Source organism: Macrobrachium nipponense, chromosome 43 (genome assembly GCF_015104395.2).
Source record: "Macrobrachium nipponense isolate FS-2020 chromosome 43, ASM1510439v2, whole genome shotgun sequence".
Classification (NCBI taxonomy): domain Eukaryota; kingdom Metazoa; phylum Arthropoda; class Malacostraca; order Decapoda; family Palaemonidae; genus Macrobrachium; species Macrobrachium nipponense.
Window position 1 is genome coordinate 9,117,813 of NC_061104.1, and position 21,280 is coordinate 9,139,092.

The window sequence follows — 21,280 nt, forward strand, 5'->3', positions numbered from 1 at the left end:
TGCGAATTTTACAATCAATTTCGTTCTTGAGTAATGTCTTGAGCGCATCCTTATAGAAATCGGTGTTGTAGAGGGCTGATTTGTACAGTCTGAATCGGACGAATTTAGGAGTAGTATCATTAAGCTGGCAATATTGAAGAAAGTCAAGATCTGCTTTGGCCTTTTCCAGCCGAAGGGTTGTCTTTTCCAGTTTTCTTGAGGTAGCGATGGTAATGGACGGATGGATAACGGTGCTTGAGTAGTTGAGCAAAGTGTTGAGTTCCTCGAAGTCGGAGGCGGAAGGCGAATAGGAGGACGAAGAAAATTTTCCGTATCATCTCTGGAGGTATCTAGAAGCTCAGTTAAATAAATATATAGATACAAACAGTAAAAGGAATCAAGTTTATTTTCAACGAAACGTTTCGCACATTGAAATCCAAAAAGAACAATTCAAAATAATAGATGATGTCAAAAATCCTGACCATCTAACTACCCTCGAGTCGTTATACATTAAGAAACTTGTTCCTTCACTCAATAGCAATACCTCCTCAGCAACTCTATACCTGGCATAGTTGACGTCGTCTTCGTCAACTGGTTTTTTAGTCATTCCATCTTCCCTCTACATTATGGACGGTTGGTGTTTGGGTTGTTCTCTGTCTCTTTACCTTTGTTTGTTTTTACTTAGATTTTGAATTTTTAAGACTATTTTAATATTTGTGAGTTCCTTTGTTTTTGTCATTGAATGTTATTTATGAGTCTCTTTGCTCTTTTACAGACTGATGATGCACAGAAGTTTCATGTGCGAAACGTTTCGTTGAAAATAAACTTGACTCCTTTTACTGTTTGCATCATGGACACCTGAAGCTCCTAAATATATGTATATATATATATACTATATATATATATATATATATATATATATATATACATATATATTATACATATATATCATGCATATATATATGTATATATAAAACAGTATATATACATACCTCATAATATAATTCATATGAAAAAACAACCGTGACTATAATGAAAGAACGGAAGATTATTGGTAGCTATTGTAGTCTGGAAATGTACAATGTGACACGACGGCTTAAAAAGAATGTTTAAGTAAATGAACTTTTAATTAGACACTCACTATATTCAAATAGCACATACTTGGGAAATATAAGTATATATATATGCCTATATATATAAATATATATATATATATATATATATAATAAATCATATATATATATATATATATATAAACTTGTTTGTGTATATATACATATAGTGTTACATATATAGACACACACACACACACACACACATATATATATATTAATAATAAATAATTATAAAATTAAAAAATTATATATTAATAATATATATATATTCATAATTAATATATATATATATATATATATATATATATATATATATATATATATATACACATTCATATACTCATATATAATTACAATACAAGCTCCACTTATGGGCATGTTAGTCTACCTATGAAAGAGGGTGTACTAAATGTTTTAGTGTTGCCCAAGACGATGGAGGTTGTTCTTTGTACAAAGTGTTGGTGTAGGGTACCAGCCAGTTTCCTTTCGTGCAAGGATATTGCGTAATTTTTTTTGCAGTACCGTGTCTTAGTGCAGCTGTCCGCATTTAGATTACAACTAGAAAAACTTTCAAGCATGTCCTCAATAAAAAAATAATAAGAAATAAAAAGAAAAAACTTTTACAGCCCTACCTTAACCTAGTCCAACATCATTGTAACAACGCATCTTCTGCTAGTACAGACGGCCATCTGAAGAACTGATTAGCGAGCTTTCAGACCAGTTTTTGTGCTCTGGATTTCAGTTTCTGAACTCTTCCATTCATTTTCTTACTACACGCTGATACTTCCAGGTCTTGATAACTGACGTCTTGCCAGGTGAAAAAGTGAATGAGCTCGCCTTCATAGTACGCCTGGGTGGTCACAGACTTTGATTTACTCTGCCAATAGTACATTAAAATCACCTTGTGCAATTCCATGCATCAAATTTCCAGTGGTATTAAACATGTTATTACTATGTCTAAAATATTTTGCAAATTACGTTTCCGTCGGAAATTTTTTTTAGATACTGAAAAGCGGAATTTCAAGGTGTACAGGACACCCTTTAAAAGGAGTATAATATTCTGACTTCATTCCCCTTTCACAACATTCAAGTTTCAACTATGCGACAATGCTTTTCTAGGTGAATGAATGAGAGATATTCGTTAAAGTGCTGGTCAGAGAAATACGTATAAGTTCCAGACAGGTGCATTACCTACTTTGAGTGATTGTCACGAATTTATGAACAACAAATAAACGAAGATCAGAAAATAGCAAATGTTTAGTCTGATAAAATGGTGGTTAATTTTCCTCAGCAGTTTAATAACTAAACGGATACATGATAAAATGAGCCCTTATTTCATCTTTAGAGTGAACTTTTTTTTTTTATCGTCTGGCTGTTTTTAATGCTTCCGTCTCCTACCGTGTTACTAAACCCATATCCATAAACAGCAATGGTTATTATAATAATATTAAAGAAGCAAAATATTAATGATATTAAAGAAGTAAATTAAACATAATCCATTCAGAAATATTTGCGCAAGGTCATAAATAATAGCATAAATTTCTTATTTGGTGGTAAAAAACCTTTTAATTACGTATTTTAACAATTATAATGGAATAATTATTTCAAAAAAGTATATTTAAAATTTATATAGTATACTATGTACAAAGCGTTTATCTTTCGTTCAGTTGCTGTGCTCTTGATCACTACAGTGTATTTTAGTGATCAAGTCCACAACAATTGGACGAAAGTTATAAGCTTTGTAGTACATATATACTTTAAATACACTATGCTTTGAAAAGTATTTCATTTTGGATCTTATATATATATATATATATATATCAATAGAAGGATCCACAGTAATATCCTTGTTTATCTAGATAAAATATATTTATGGAAATATATACAAAGCTTAACGCTTCCGTCCATCCTCTTGTGGACTTGATCATAAGTGATCAAGTCCATAGGAGGATGGACGAAAGCTTTAAGCTTTATATATATTTCCATAAATATATTTTATCTAGATAAACAATGATATTACTGTGGATCCTTCTATTGATTTCTTAGAAGCACGGTACGGTCTTTTTATATTGCATATATACATACGTATATATATATATATATATATATATATATATATATATATATATATTATATATATATAAATATATATATATATATATATATATATATATATATATATATATATATATATATATATATCTATATAGATATACATATTATATATATATATATATATAATACATATATATATATATATATATATATATATATATATATATATATATATATATATACATATATATATACACATATATATAGGAGAGAGAGAGAGAGAGGTAGTGTTTATTAAAAAGTTTTATTTGAGTTGGCAAATTCATTAATGTTTTTATTCTATATTTACTTCCTCCCAGGTCACACCCCGTCCATATAGTCTTGATTAATGTAAATAACTTGGATGCAACAGAATAGTGAAAATAACAAGAATTTATTTAGAATTTATTAAGGTAACAGAACCAGTTTTATATCTATAGATTTCACGGCGGATTTAGAAGTCCCTCTTTATGTGAATTTATTGGTACATGTCAATCACAGAAATTCATGCCGTGTTGAATTTCTCTCTCTCTATTTGTCTCGCCTTTCTTTTACGCACACGATACGAAATCCTCTTAAAAAGTACCTTAATAAAACTACATCACCTATCTTACAAGTTCCATATCTGACTTGTATACGCACATATAAAATTGTAAGTTTGACGGAAATCAAAGTCTCAGCCCACCCAGAATAATCAGTATTTTACTTTGACCTTAAAAAGAATGCTGCACAAAAGTGTTTACAGTTGGAATCGGTGTCAAAACATTATGGCGCTCGAGTTTTAAGTTTCCTTTCAAGTGTCGGCGAAGCTTTAGCTAAGTACTTTTTCGTGTTCCTTTGCCTAAAAACATTTAAACTTGTTCAAGAGTTTGGTTATGTGTGATTCTCGAACACCGGAGAAGCAGAGAGAGAGAGAGAGAGAGAGAGAGAGAGAGAGAAGGGAGTAGAGAGGAAGCGAGAGAGAGAGAGAGAGAGGAGAGAGAGAGAGAGATGTATTTGGTTCGTTGTTGTCAAAAAGTAAAAAAGAAAAATAGCTAGATGGAGCGTGGTATTGTTTTACTTTTCTTCGTCTAGGTCAATTTTTCTATAGAAAAATGAAAATATAAATTCCAAATCGTTACAGTAAGCCAGGGACGATTATCCTTCTAATTTTCATCCGACGCGTCTTTACTTCCCAGCCTCTCATGAGTCAAGATGAGGTCTTCTTCTTCCTCCTCCTCTTCCTGTTCAAGACGACGTCTCCTTCCTTCCTCCTCCTCCTCCTCCTCCTCCTCGTCCTCATCTTAAAGGCTCCAGCACCATCCTTTCCTCCCTTGGCCCTTCCTCTTTCCTTCCTTCCTTCCTGCCCTCCCGAGGGACCCTTGTTAATCGAAGTGTGCGTAGAGGCCCCGAGATAAGGTGTGTTTGGCCGTCGCTGCTCAACCCCAGGAGACTTCCCGAACAAAAGCTTAGCGTGTTGCGCCGAAATTAAAACAGATCCGAAATTCGGGTCTCCATCAAGGGCTGCCCATTGTTGGAGGAACACGAGGCTCCACAAAAGAACGAACAAAGGCCAGCTGGTGTCAGGGATTTGTAGATTACGTGTCGGACAAATACAGCAGGCCATTCAGCTGGTGCTCCAAGTCGCTGTTTTAGGTTTGGGCTAAACCGATGGCTTTTGCTGCTCGGAAGTTCGATTAAGGGAATAATGACACCGACACCCCCCCCCCCCCAACACCTAAAGCTCTCTTTCCATTCCCCCCCCCACTCCCCACACTAGATTCTTTACATTATCCCCCTCCCCATTCCCCTTCCCCCTCTCACAAGAGAAGGTGAGATCAACAAAATTGGATCAGGGTAACTTTTGGTTCTTGAAAGAAGGGGTTATTGATGCCTCGTATTTGTAAGGAGAATGGAGGATGGAATAGAAAAGTCCTGTGAATAGCAAAAGAATTCTTTTTCTTTTAGATCTGGAAACCGGCTCAGATTAGGACGTCGAGACTTTTATGACAAGGTAAAATAGTCGATTATGGAAGTCACTTTAGGCAGGAAAGGAAATTGTGAGGGCGATGATGCTGTGATTTTGGAAGGCTGTTTTATTCAGCTTAATTTTCTGTAGCAGTTCTTGGGGATGACATCTCTTCTAATATTCTGATTTCACCCAATTATCTAGCATTTTTTATGGATCAAGACGATTTTTGCTTTTATGTATGAATTTGTACATAATTATTAGGTGTATAATATATATATATGTATTAATATATATAATATATATAATATATATAATAGATATATAATATATATATATATATATTATATATCCAGTATATGTATATATATTATACATATGCTTGTATATGCACTTCCCATTAGGGAGGGGGAGGGGGCTGCAGAGAAAAAACAAACTCAGTGGTTACTGTCGTCTTCATACATTAATAGCACAAAGGCTAATGAACCTTGTGTAATAAAACCTCAGACCTCTACAATATTATATACATATACAATTATGTATGTATATGTTTTTATATACATATATATAGTTTGTATGAATTATTCTTCGGTGTGTTGTGTCCCCTTAGATGTTGATTATTGCGTATTTCTACTCTAATATATCTCTCGCTATCCTGCCATCCATGTACTGGTTTCCTTCTTTTCTGCCTCCCTCGATTTCTTCTGTCAAAATATACACCAAAACATGAAATTCTCTTTCTCTTACCGTTTAAATGTTCTCTATTCGTGTTATTTTTCCCAGAATCTCTCATTAGTTACTCTTTCTTTCCATGAAACAACCAAACTCTCCTTTGGATTCGTATCTCGACTCTTTCCTAAGTCATTTTAATCTTTTTGCTAAGCGTCCTCGTCTTACATCCAAAGCATGGAATTGACTAATCGCACGTTTTCGCATTTCTTTTTCTTGGCTGAACACATATATTCCTGTTTAACAGTCAGTCGGTATTTTATCGTATCAAATGAGCTATACATAGTCTTATCCAACGCCAAACTTAAATTCACTCTCACAACTCGCATCCATGTTGTCCAGTCAACGATAGAAAACCAAGTTTTCGCATATTTTTGCCGCTCACGTCTATATCGTGTATCTGATTTGCTTTATTTTTTCGCCATATTGACGCCTCGCTATTTTTCCCCTCTTGGTCTTTTCACATCCTGAAACAGCCTTTGATGTTTTAAACTGAATCATCGCTTGCTTACTCGTGGATTACTCGTGGAGTAAGCCAGCAAACTACTTTGATGTTGTTGTTGTTGTTGGTTGGTAGGAAAGCCCTGTGGAAAAGCCTAAACTGGTCTGAAAAAGGTGTTTCGCGTCGAGTTAAAAGATACAGGAGTTTTCGGTTAGGATATTTATAATTCATTTATTAGAATGAAAGTGTAATAAATAAATAAAGTGCATGTTAAACACCACAAGAATTATTTCTAATAAAATTAGTATATTTTCATTTTCATTGGTGAAACAAGGCTCTTATTTGACTGTAGATTTTAGCACGTTTTAATTTATGAACTGAATTTTTTAAAGTAGACACACCAAAATACTCGTAAACTATAGGAACCAAGGAAACACAAAACATAGTTAACCAGTATATTAACAATATACCAACATACACCGAGAAATTTCCCTCAAGTAAACATTAACACCTGATAAAATTCAGGAGGCTCTCATTACATTAACTGTCTGTGGTCCTGAAGAATTTACGACGACTAGCGATGTACGATGTAGCGGATGTACAATGTGCCTAATTCAGTTCTGTAATCATCTGTAATGAATTCCAGAGCGGCGGTTGGTTTTATTAAGAGGTTATGTTCAGGCTCTTGATCACGACTCATTCCAAGACGATGACGAGCGTTGTAGAAGTACTTAGAACAGATGGCGGCACAAGGCAGACACTGTAGCACACTCCCCAGGAATAAGTTTATACCACGATCATTGCTGGTATATCGGGTTTATAAAAATAAATATGAAAGTCAGCTCCTTCCAGGTCCTATTGATATAAGGAAAGATTGAACTTCTGCAGGTGGTTTGCGTCCGAGTCTAAGACAACTGGCTGCCGGACTGCTGCTGCTCACTCCGTCTTAACCAAAGTACACTTTTTTTTGCCCGATAAACTACGGTTAACAGGTGCAAGGGTCTATTTGAAATGGGTCAAGGGGTAATTATATAAGTGACAAGTACTTAACAAAATTAGTAATTTGCATATCTTGTCTTAACATATGAAATATATATTAATACTGCATATAGTAAATTAAATTTCCTTTGATTTATTTGGTGTACTGAATTTAGGCTGTTTCTTTTCGATTATTTTGTGTTTCCACTTAAAGCTGAGAGTCTATGAATGCGTTTAATTTGTGTCCTTTTTATTTAATCCTTGTTGCTAATATAAGCAGTATTAAGTATGAGTATTAATAACGAAGACCACTTCACGTTAAGTTAGGAATATAATGTTTACTCCTTAGGCACTCGAACCGAGTAAGCTGGAGGTTGCATCACGCCTTATTTATTTATTAATAAAGTTACTGACACTGGGACCACCCACAGTTTCTCCTTCCCTTATCATAAAGTGAAAATACATCAAGGTGTACAACCCGTTTAGGTCATTCGTACTCCCTTTAATCAGAATACTGTTCTCCGGTGTGGATGTCTGCTTCTCCCAGAGATTTATCGCTTTTAGATAGAGTGGTTCGTGGTGGTACGTTTCTGTTTCCTAATAGCAGTAATGACTTGGACCATCGACGGATGGTCTCCTTTTTTTTTTTTTTTTTTTTTTTGTAACTTTTTCATAAGTTGTATTTCAACAGATATCTTTCATATTCACAATTGATCCCTGATCTCCTTTATCTGCCGAGAGCAATCAGAGTCGCTGAACAGCGGCACCAATATGCAGTAAATGTTTAGCCTCGCTGACGAACTTCTCAGTTCCAGAGGTCTTTTTTTCCTCACCGTTGGACTGTGGAACTTCCAGCCTCCCAGAGGGAGTCGTGCAATTGGAACTTGAGAAGTTCAAGCGGAAGTGCAATACATTACAACCCTAATATACTATTCTCCTTGCATTTTAATACACTTTTATTTTTTTGTTAATTTATTAATTTACTTTTTTTAATAAGTGGTGTCTCTTTCTGTATTCCTTTATTTTGTTACTTTATTAATTTACTTTTTTTTAATAAGTGGTGTCTCTTTCTGTATTCCCTTTATTTTGTTACTTTATTAACTTACTTTTTTTTTAATAAGTGGTGTCTCTTCCTGTATTCCCTTTATTTTGTTAATTTATTAATTTACTTTTTTTAATAAGTGGTGTCTCTTTCTGTGTTCCCTTTATTTTGTTAATTTATTAATTTACTTTTTTTTAATAAGTGATGTCTCTTTCTGTGTTCCCTTTATTTTGTTAATTTATTAATTTACTTTTTTTTAATAAGTGATGTCTCTTTCTGTATTCCCTTTATTTTGTTACTTTATTAATTTACTTTTTTTTAATAAGTGGTGTCTCTTTCTGTGTTCCCTTTATTTTGTTACTTTATTAATTTACTTTTTTTTAATAAGTGATGTCTCTTTCTGTATTCCCTTTGTTTTGTTAATTTATTAATTTACTTTTTTTTAATAAGTGATGTCTCTTTCTGTATTCCCTTTATTTTGTTAATTTATTAATTTACTTTTTTTAATAAGTGGTGTCTCTTTCTGTATTCCCTTTATTTTGTTAATTTATTAATTTACTTTTTTTAATAAGTGGTGTCTCTTTCTGTATTCCCTTTATTTTGTTACTTTATTAATTTACTTTTTTTTTTTTTTTTAATAAGTGTCTCTTTCTGTGTTCCCTTTTATTTTGTTACTTTATTAATTTACTTTTTTTTAATAAGTGGTGTCTCTTTCTGTGTTCCCTTTATTTTGTTACTTTACTAATTTACTTTTTTAATAAGTGGTGTCTCTCTCTGTATTCCCTTTATTTCGTCTTACTTCTTCCTAATCTACACATTATTTAGAAGCTTTGAATTACAAGTCAATGGCCCTGTGGCCTTGTTCCATATGAATAGGTTTTCATCTTCCGAATAATGATAATATATATATAATATATATATATATATAATATATATATATAATATATATATATCATATATATATATATATATATATATATAGAGAGAGAGAGAGAGAGAGAGAGAGAGAGAGAGAGAGAGAGAGAGAGAGAGAGACAGCGAGAGAATGTGTATGCATTCCTCTGTATATGCAAATATCTGCTTAAAAGAAATTTGATATTGGTAAATTATACATAGTGTTAATTACATATGTAATTAATGCTCTGAGATGTTGGCTATGTTTGCAAAAATTAATTGTTGTAGATGCTTCCCAGATGTTTGGGCTTTCTTAAACAATTTAGATTAAGATAAACGCATATCAAATGCATTTCTTCGTTCTATAGATTTTATTATAGTACTTAGTAAACGCGCCATTGTATATATAAGAGTAAAGGAAATTTTATGGCAATTATATTTTTAGTAACTAATATATCTGCAATTTTTGGATTTTTTTTTCAAGGGTATTGAATACTGCAGCATTATGTTATAAATATAAATGAACCGCGGAGAATATAAACCATTAAGCGATAACTATAGTAAAAAAGAAGACAGGTAGTCACTCCAAGCGAATCTTGCATAAAGATAGATAAAAAAAAGACATATGATATTACCTTTCCGTCATGCTGGGACGCCAAGAGCAACCATGCAATGACTGTATGGAACTGCGTCAAACGACCATCACTAAAAATCATTCTTTTCTGGCTGCCATATCGAACCTAAATCCCACAAAAAGAGGCCACTGCTTTTCTCCGGCCACAATACCGCCAAAACAGACAGTTTTTCCGCCTGATGGCTGCGAACACCCCCGGCATGCTTCTTCTTCTTCTTCTTCTTCTTTTGGCGTGGGCTCATGCAGAGTCATGCGCGTTTGTCCATGATGGGTTCTTTCTGCGTGGTCGCTTCCCCTTTGGGACATCATTAATCTCTCCACTCCTGGGAATCATTCACTCCTGTCATTCATGCAAGAGTCCTTTCTATTGCTATTCCCTCTTTCTCTCCTTTTTTTCTCTCTCTCTCTTTCTCTCTCTCCCATCCTGGAAGATAAACGAGGAAGAAGAGACAAAACCCCGGCGGAAAGGTAGAGGAGAAAAGGCCCAGCAGCCAAATCGGCGGAGGATCCGGGAGGCAGGAACATGAGCCGTAGTATTGTAAAGGCGAGAGATAATGCATCGAAACAGAGTAAACAGGAAGACAGAAGTCCCGTGATAAATGAACGGCCATGAGCAGATGACGAAAATGACAGAGACCAGGTCAAGCAACGTCAAGGGAGGAGAGTGATGGTGAGCAAAGATGAAAGGCGGAATGGAGGAGATGACCGGCTAATGTGCAAATAGTTGACTATTATGCCGCTAAAAGATGAAAAAGGGAGAAGACCATTAGCTGAGCAAAATCACCGAAAAAGAAGCGTAGGAAGAAATGAATGACATTTGCAATGGAAAAAGGGGGAAGAGGAAACTCATGACGACAGATGCAATGGGAGCAGAAAAGGATAACGGAAAATCATGGAGGATTTCACGGCGAAAAAAGGACCATTTAGTTCGAGGGCGGGATGAAATTGGCGAGAGTGGAATAAGGTATTTGGAGAGAAATGAATGAATGCCTGCTGGAGCGTCGTCATGGCTTCCGAGTGTGAACATTCGAAAACAAATGACATAAATCAATTTGACAGTTATACTTCGTGGATTTTCTGAGGACAAAACTATATTCTAAATACTCGACTGACTAACTGAAGTTAATTGCATCAGATTGTTAACGTATTCAACGCAACTTTATAAAATAAATAGAGAACTATATTAGAATGAAGGAACTTGCACCATTGCGTCAGAGAACTCTTGAAACAATACGAGTAATTCTTCATTTGCATTGTAGGCATCTCAGCTGAAAAATCTCTTGTGCTCAAATTATCTCTTTATTGTTATTGTTGTTCCGTAAAATAATATACGTAAATAAGGGCAATGATAAGAAATCTATCTTTAAAAGTAAGAGTGAATGAAAGTATCTTCTAAAGAAACTACTTTTTCATTGTAACTAATTGTGGAAACACGAACGCGCACACATAGACACGCACACGCACATACATACACACACACACACACACACACACACACACACACACATATATATATATATATATATATATATATATATATATATATATATGTGTGTGGTGTGTGTGTGTGTGTGTGTGTCTGTGTGTGTATATATATACATATATATGTGTGTGTGTGTGTGTGTGTAAGTGAATGTATAACAGAATCACGAAAATTTGGAAGACACGAAGGGAAGTCACTCCACTGTTCCACTTAACTTCATGGCTTCTACCTTTATTTATTTATTTTTTTTTATAATAAGTGAATGTTTGTGTATTTGTTAGTCCACTACAGAAATCCGAACCGCTTAACAGACCTAAACAAACTTTTGAACACGGCCTCTACGCCATTCCAGAAAGGTTTTTAACTCAAAATGAAGCCCTACCGTGACAGACATATAAACACAGACAAAACAAATGAAGTTATCGCTTTTATGCCACCTTTTCCTTCAGTTTTCAGGGTTTATTCCCATTTTTCACCTGACACTTCACCTTTTTACCCGGCACTGCCAGACGTATGATTAACTTGCACAATAAATCAAAATCCCCTATAACATAGATTTTTTACTAGAATTTACCTTAAACTTGATCATAATTTATGAGAATTATTGATAGAATTATTACCTAGATAAAATCAACATTGAAAACGTATATAGGTTAAAATGTTGTTTACAATCCTCGCCAAGGAAACAATTGTAACAGACCAAATGCTTCAGTGATAGACATAGCCCTTCATTAAAAAAGCACTCGTGACGAAATAACCACTTTCTCTTCCAGTTTTCGTTTGAAGCCAAACGTATCTCAATCATTCCTTGCTAATAAAATACAAATTCTTAAGTATCTGTGGTATTACCATCATCATAGCTAACTGCTTAATACACACACACACACACAAAACTTTGTAGTTATGGGCACAACTTTGGAGATCAAGAACTATTTTTCGAAGAGACGAAACATCCATCACTTTCCGAAGAGACGAAACAAATCCATCACCATCCGCGCATGCGTAGCCTATTAGCAGACTAATCGCTTCCCCCGCATTAAAGAAAGTATACTTGCGACGAAAATGCAATTTTTTTTTCAGTGTTCATCTTAAGCCAAATGTACATTACTATGCATTCCAGAGGCCATGAAATAGTGTTTTTCGTAAACAACTTTTAAACCGACTCGACGTAAGGATGTCCATGCTACTAAAGCACTGAATGTTCTTAACATTGTCCTAATTTATGGTTGTACTCTGAATTGACAGATGTACTTAATTAAGCCATTTACTCTAATAAAAAAGACCTACTACCCTTTCCTCAGGCCGTTTCGATGAACAAGTGGTGCTTTATAACGTATCTATGATGCAGAGCCATCCCCCTTACCTAACTGTTGAAATATATATAGCTATATATATATATATATATATATATATATATATATATATATATATATATATGTATATATATATATATATCTATATATATATATATATATATATATATATATATATATATATATATATAGTATATAAATATCATCATCATCATCATACGGTACATTAATTTACTTTAAAAATAATTCGCATGGCCCAGGATAGTCAAAATGACAACCAAAAGTCAAACAACCATTTATAAAGGTATAGTTGAGTATACGTTATGCCGTATTACCGATGTCACTGATACACGTCACCACTTTTGCGGATGGTTGGGTGGCTAAACTCATCTTTAACCTAATTTTTTAAGTAAATAGGTAATGAAACACATATGACAATGAACAGTACTTCTGAAAATTAAGATGAAGTTTGAAACACCTAGTTCTTTAGTGGCATGGAAATCCAGAAGTCGGTTTAAAAGTTGTTTACAAAAAACTTTGGAACGCATAGTAATTATACCTTGCCAAAAAAATATAAATTCCCATCAACTAATAGGACACGATTTTCCACACGATTGACGAATAGCGTCATTTGTTTACATACTTTGTTTGGAAGGTTTATTTTGGGTGCGGCTTATGGATCTTATTTTGAATTTACTAAAACCTTCTCGTTAATAATGAATATTATAAATAGTTGCAATTTATAAGAAATACGTCTGTATTGTGTTTCTAGTGGTGCCCAGCATTCTTGGTGTAAAGAGAAAATCTTGGATGCATGGCATTGAGAGAAATGCCTGGATGCAAGGTATCAAAAGCTCATCCGAGAATGCATGCTGTAAAATTGAAAATTCTGAATACATGGTATAAAGAGAGAATCTTGAACTCATGGATTAAAGAGAAAATCGTGAATGCTTGGTATAAAGACAAAATCTTGAATGGATGGTTTTTACATTCGTGACGTAGTCCTGACGTTTCATGTGACGTCACTGCCTCGTCCATGATGACGACATTAGATTACAACTGCTTGGTGGTTTTCGTGGTATTTATTCTTTTATAGGAAAAATTCGAGTTGATTATCTTGGTGTACATTTTAGTATCTTTGGTATACATGTATAAATATATCATGTTTCTTTAAAGTAATGAACTCAAGACAGAATTACAGGAAAAAAAAGTATTTTCAATGATAGTGCACATACTTTAAACAACAAAGTAATTCAAAGGGGATAAAGAAACTTTTCTGAATTCTTTGGGCAGCGCCGGATTGGTCAGTTAGTATATGTATATATAAGTAAATAAATGAATAAATATATATATCTATATATACATAATATTTACGTATATATATATATAAACAGCCTATATATATATATATATATCAGATATATATATATATCTATATATATATATATACTATATATATATATATATATTTATATATATATATATATATATATTAATGGGGAAAGGTCATTGTATGTCGTTGTTTGACAAACCAGTTAGCAATTCGAATCCCACTGGTGTCGAAGCGTTTATCAATTATAATTCCCCTTGGGTGTGGGTAATTCCCGAGGTGTAGTGAATATGATATTAAACGATACATGTAGCTAAGTGTCTGTGAAGATGGAAAAAAGTCTCGGTGTGTGTGTGGCAAATATTTTATAATACATACAAAGTTTTGTAGCTAATTCACAAGCAACTTTTAAACTATCAAGTATGAAGTCGAAAATGCCCCTTTATTACGAATTAACCTTACTTAAGAAATAATTTTCTTCATAGTTATAAGTGCATTTGTTACAACGAGAATTCGAACCTATACCGTTTGAGTTTGACACAGCGGTGACGGATTTATCCACTCGGCTATCAAGAGAGTTAATTTAGACCGTTGCACACATATCTTCAGATCAAGTTTTCTATTTAAATGGGAAATTTCAACCTCAATTATCAATTATGCGAATCGTTTGCAAGCACTATACTCTTGAAAAACTTGATAATTGTAAAACTCTCAGATCATGTGGATTTTGACAGTTACTAATATGTTTAAGATTTGTTCTGAAATTCTAACTGATCTGTGATAGCCTGTATGAAGTCAAGGTAGGAATAGGAACCAAACTAATTATTTATTTGATATTGGCTATCTCAAAAATATATGTCCCTGAGGCTGCATCAATAAGATAAAAACTTTGTTACGATATATATTATATTCACTGTTGTTTCCTCACAACTTGCTTGAATGTACTGGTGATGATGAATCTGACTATTTGCTTGTTTGCTCTTTCACCGGGTAGTGACGTTCAAGAAAGGCATTAGACGTGGTCTCTCATGCATACTTATGCAAATTAAAATTATTACAACTTGATTAGTGCTCTTATGGTGCGTGGTACCTTGAGTACCATAAGTAAAGTAGCTTAATAAAAACTTTAATATCATTGCTAATAAAGAAACGTTAAGACTTATATTTAGAATCTCTGGATTGACTTTTTGGTTTCTAGTTACCCATACAGACGAATGACAGAATTTTACAGGAGGACTAATATTATAAAATGACAGCAATCATTGAAATGTGACTTAGTATATTAGTTTAAAAAAAAACACGATAACAACTTAAGACAAAGTAACCAACCACATTCACAGCTCAGTATAGTTCGTTCAACTATTTTATCCCCTTCAGTTATTTGTGTTAAGAGGTTATTTTTAATAAACCATTTGACGCCAATAAGCAAAGGATGACGCAAAGGCGATAATGATATTTAACCGATTTTCTCTCTGTGTGATTCCCAGTGAAAGACTATTAATTTTGTATAATTTTTGTGTTTCAGAGTGGGGATTAAAAACTTAAGTTGACTGAGGGTGCTTGTTAGATATGTCATTATTTATAATCCTCTTGTGGTTTTGTTTTGTATATAATTTCGACTTTAATTTTCACGCGTTTACAGAATTGAATTATTAATCTCGGAATACGAAAGGTGATCATCCTTTATAAAAATCGTGGCTCATACAACATGCAATGAGTAAAGTAATAAGCGAAAAAAAATGCACTTGAAAACAAGCAAATAAACCAGTGAATAGAAAAAACATATACATTGAGAAACAAAGAAAGTGGTATATGGAAAAGCCAATTGTTTTTCTGAAAAATATTCATATACTAGATGGAAGGAGTCTGTAGTGCCGATACAGAAATATCTCACGGCAAAGAAAGAGAGCATATATGGAACTGTATATATTATGTTGATTAATTTAATTAGTTAATTAACCTGTTTTTCTTAACTAAGGGGTTTCAAATGAACAGAGAAAAATATTCCCTGATATTTCCATCTGTAAATTTAGTATCCAAATGTTATAGTAATTATATAACTATGCATTCAGTTACGCTTAGTTATATATCTTCTTCTATTTAGGGGTGACTGGCCTAAACGCTTTTGTTACACTTATTGTAATTACAAAATATATCTAAAAACCTCAAAAGATTTATTTGAGAAGATTTTAAAGTTACAGAAGAGATTCTGAAGCTGTCTTGGGAAAGTATTAGAAAAAAGGGGAGTTGCAGTGATTATGGTTATATTTTCTGACGTGACAGGTTCCAGTGTCGTGAAACGATAAAGTACGAAAAAAAAATCAAGAGGATTATTAAGAAGTCTTCCCGCGAAAATTGCATCTTTAAAATACGGTTCACCTTAAAAAAATAGATTTTTAAAAGAAAAAAGAAATTTCATTATTAATCTAAAGGTCAAATAAGGTCTCTATCTTCCTGCCAGAGATGCAAAAGATAGACATAAAAATGTCTAAACTCTTCGACGTTGGCCTCTACATTGGCTGCCATGATGAACCTGCCAAGGACCAACTAAGGGGAAAATGATTGAATAAATAATTGTCTACATCAAACTGGCGTCGCAAAAGCAACTGCCTTCATGGGGGAAACTGACCTATGGAAAAGTGGGGTGGCGATGGGGGTTGGGTGGGAGAACAGCTAACATTAATAAGAGGAGCCAAACAACGAAAGCAGAAAATGAGACAACACTCAAGCGGGCTGACGGGTACTGGATAGGAGGTTCCTTCCGGTGAGTAATACTTAGATAAACACGAGAAATGAACCCCTCGTGGGAATCTTATATCCCTAGAGCCCGGGGAAACGGCGTTCCGTGAGAAATTCTGAATGTATTCTCAGAGAAGAGAAATCGTATGAAATATCTTTTAAACCTCTATATATGTATAAGGCAATTTTTGTCGGTTTGTCTGTCTGTTTGTTTGTTTGTTCGTTTACAATGCGCGTCTAGATTAGTGAAGCTAGGGCTACGAAAGCCTTACCGTAGACTCCCCTCTCCCAGGAAGGTTTTAGTCAAAATCCGAAATTCGAGGGCCGTTTCTAAGGGGGTCATAACCCCTCTTTTTCATACCCCTCATTTTTACAAGTTTCGGAGTTGACATCTATGTAGAAATGTTTCTATAGGTACAAACAGGCTCCCCACATCATGGGGGTCATAAGGCACCCTCAGTATTAAGGGGATCACACCCCCCCCCCCCCCCCCCCCCCCCCCCCCCCCCCCCCCCCCCCCCCCCCCCCACCCCCCCCCCCCCCCCCCCCCCCCCCCCCCCCCCCCCCGGGGAATGGGGACTTTAGGGTTTCGCTCAATATTAGAGGGCAGGAAGCCTACAGCCTTTCGACATACCAGCGATGGGAGAAGGGGATCGTATCCTACCTACCTCGACCTTAATAGCAAGACGGCCGCACCCCCTCCATTTGGGAATAAGGGTCCAGAAGGTCAAAGATGGGCTTACTGCATTCAAATTTGGTACCATGCGTTAGCATAAATGACTACAAACGCAGTTAACCACAATATCAGAGTTTAACTATAGGCTGGATTTTATCAAGGGGTCCTCACAATAAAAATATTTCCCAAGCAACCTGTAGCAACATGTATGCGCCTGCCGTCGGCCAGCAGTGCCTGACTGAGCCAGTCAGTGACGCAGTAGCACTGGGTGGAGAAAGATATACATCCATGTTATTTAGAAGACTAAATGTGCGTTCGATAACACATCCGAGGGACGAGTACAGCTGCTAGTTATCTATATATATATATATATATATATATATATAATATATATATATATATATATATATATATATATATAGATTATATGGTATATACTATGTATATAATAATGTATATATATATATATATATATATATATATATATATATATATATTGTATGTGTATGTTGTGAACATTCTTGATTTTGCATAGGTATGTATGCATCTGATAATGCAACCGTTATTTGTGTTTACGGACATGTTTACGCACAACTAGAGGTAATATATATATTATTAATACGCCTAGCAGGGAAATCCAATGTAGTACTACTTGCTTAAATATATAATAATAATAATAATAATAATAATAATAATAATAATAATAATAATAATAATAATAATAATAATGGGATTTTCTGAATGGCAGAGGTGTTTGATGAAACCACATTCTTAATGAATACTTGAGATATTTGTATGGCTGCAATATGTATAAATTACAGTATATTAATAGGGGAGGAGAACGTTGCGCTGACATAAGTGTCATTTTGGATTTTTCCCCCCAATTATTGTCGTATTATGTTTCCAGTGTTGAGATTTGTTCTTCGAAGTGACCACTTTATTTACCTTCAACCTGCGGAGAAAGATAATGATTAGAATAATATTGTCAATAACAATATAACTAACTAAAGAGACTGAGAGACGGTACAATAAGTCCATCAAGTTCTTGGAATGTAAACTGACACTGCAGGCAAAGAAGCATTGTTGTATAATTTATTCGTGAACTCTTAAAAAATATCATAAATAAGCAGAAATACGAGATATAGTGGAAAGACAATCAGTGTTTCATATTTCGTTCAATAAAACATTTATATTGAGTTAAGCAACAGGAAAGGATTTTCTTTATCATTTATGAATGAGGAGAAAAAAAGCAGAAACAAAAAAGAACTCGCGTAACAAGCATATGCATTCGAACTCCCATCGTACCAAAATGGAAATGAAAACATATTGGAACGACAAAACTGCCATCACCTGCAACAAATATAAAGCAATATTATGTTCTTAAAAAAAAGGGAAAAGGACACCCCTACAACGTATTACAATAAAGGCACCACAAGTATATACCGCACACACACACATATATATCTATTTCCATAAGAATGTTTCCATCTAGATTAAGCCTTCATTTCAACAAAAGGCTAAATCTGTCAAAGAAAAAAATCTTGTTTAGAATCGAGGGATACATTAACTGGTGGTCAGTCTGGCGGAGGATCCTTGATCCGTCCTCCTATTGAGCATTGTTCTCGCATAAGGGAGAATTTTCCCCAGGGATTTATTCCTTGAAGGGACACCAATCCTAGATCCAATTCACGACAATACAAAATAATTAAATAAACTTCACCCCGAAATCATTTCACTTACCTTTCCCCGGATTCCTCTCCAAAAAGTCCTCTCAAGATCGGGTTAATGTTTAAAACTATATTTTGGTGTGGGAATGGTGTTGAGTGAATTAGGTTATTACTGCTTTTTTTATTTAATTGTATAACTTTTCATCAGTCTCTTTAATTACGTAATGTTAGATTATACACTGTCTTTTATATTCCATGACAATAAATAAGTTTCCGTGAATTTTATTTTCATCACATGTGAATTTAACTAGTTAGCCTGATTTATTTAAATGTTTTGTTTTACGTCATATTTTTAGATTTCATACAAAATAATCCACTTTTATCTTCCCTTTGCACTGAAAACATTTAACCTATATTTGGTGTAACAACAGTAGAAATTAAAAGTAAAAAGTATGGGTTCGTCTTGTATAACCATTGCTATATTTTCTCTTTTTCCAAAGGTTTTTGGTAACTACTAGAAATCCGAGTATCTCTGGAACGCTTTGCTGTTTGATGTAGCTATATTTGAAGACGAAACCCTCATACCATTTATTGGAGAATTAATAGGAGAACTGGTAAGTAATAGTCTCACTTTGTTTATTGTGAAAGGACATATTGTGTTTGTGAAGTTTCCTAGGTGTTCACCATAATTAAATTTCTATGTAATGATTTTAAGTTCAGGAAGTTAAAGCAAACAAAATATGGTCGAAAATATACCAGAGAAAAGCCCTCACTTTATTTCACTGGGAATTAGAAAAAAAGGTTAGAAAATAAAAAGAAAATCGCGGAGATAAAGAAGTGAGTAGGCGGAAGGTGAAAGGTCTTCTCTACGAAGAGAATCCAGATAACAGCGAAAGATCAGTGCCGGAAGCTGATTTCATTAACAGAGACCATTAAACAACATCCAAGCACAAGATAACAAAAATATCCCGGCAAACAAATGCCGCACGGAATGCTATTCCTTAATTAACTCCTCCGGAATCAGGCTGGAGGATCCTCCTGAGTTATTGCTCGTAGTTCTAAGGCTAAATTAACAAAGTCTGTCAAGGAGCAACTGTTTTCCTCTGAAGAAGAAGAAGAAGAAAGAAAAAAAGAGGAACATGTGATACATACGTATGTCTGATTATTTTGCGAGATTACAGCGCTGAACTAAAGGGTTCTTTTGTAGCATTTAAGATTATCATACTTATAGACATTTGCCAATGAAGAAGCGTGTACTTTAGTAGGAAAATTTTAATATATTTCTTGTTATCTAGCGGAAAAGAAGAATGTGCTAGCATGGTTATTGCTGATCATTCAGTAAGATTACAGTGAGACTGCTGACTTTAAAGGGAATCCAAGTATTAATTTATTTTGTTTATTAAGAGTATTGTTACGCGGTTTGTTTTCGTGGGAAATATTGCCAGCATGATGGTCTCTGATTACGTGGCATGGTCATAGTTATGATCGAGAGACGCTTTTCAAGGACAAGGTAGTGGCACCTATTATTCCGGAAATATAATGATATAAGAATTGGATTAATGATAATCTCCACTTCAGCGCTACTCTTTGGACAGTTATTGATTTTATATTAGATTGTAGTATGAAGTGATTTGTCACTGTTGAAAAGGATTAGCTCAGAAGTAAGAAAAAAAACATGTTATAGCAAAGCATTGGTATTTCAAATGCCATAAGTATACAGGAAAGGGCATAAAAAATGACTGCATTGAAACTTCAGGACTGATCAACAGGAGGAGAAGGTGAGAGAAGGTGAATATTGAGAAGAGAAGATGAAGACAATGAGGAAGAAGAGAGAAGACTGAAGTACAGGGGAGGAGGAGGAGGAGAGGCCAGTAAGCAAATCCTTTGAGGAGGATGGGAGGAGCGTCATCAGGAGAACAAGGAAGCATCCATTCTTGGGTCCAATCTCAGGATCCAGATCCCTCTAATGATACCTCTAAACGGAAGTCTTGGCCCACCTATGCATCTCGAGGAGGAGGAGGCGGAGGAGGAGAAGAACAAGGAGAAGAAAACGAGGGAGAGAAGGGGGCCAGAAAGAAAGAAGACGTAAGAAGCGTAAGAAGAATAAATGACCTAATTTGCATATGTAATGCTATTAAATCCCTTCTCTCCCCTAATGTTCTTCAAATGAGCTGAGACATGAAGGGGATTTAGTCTTATTTGCTATTTAGGTTGGGT

General features: G+C 34.4%; 1 long non-coding RNA gene across 3 annotated transcripts in view; it reads left to right on the plus strand.

Moving 5' to 3' along the window:
• The window catches only part of LOC135213820 (uncharacterized), a 583,703-nt gene that overhangs the window by 462,127 nt on the left and 100,296 nt on the right, over positions 1-21,280 (plus strand). For all 3 annotated transcript variants that reach the window (XR_010314216.1, XR_010314218.1, XR_010314217.1), the window contains one exon: positions 19,564-19,677. This is a non-coding gene — a long non-coding RNA (uncharacterized LOC135213820). The remainder of the gene's footprint in view (positions 1-19,563; positions 19,678-21,280) is intronic.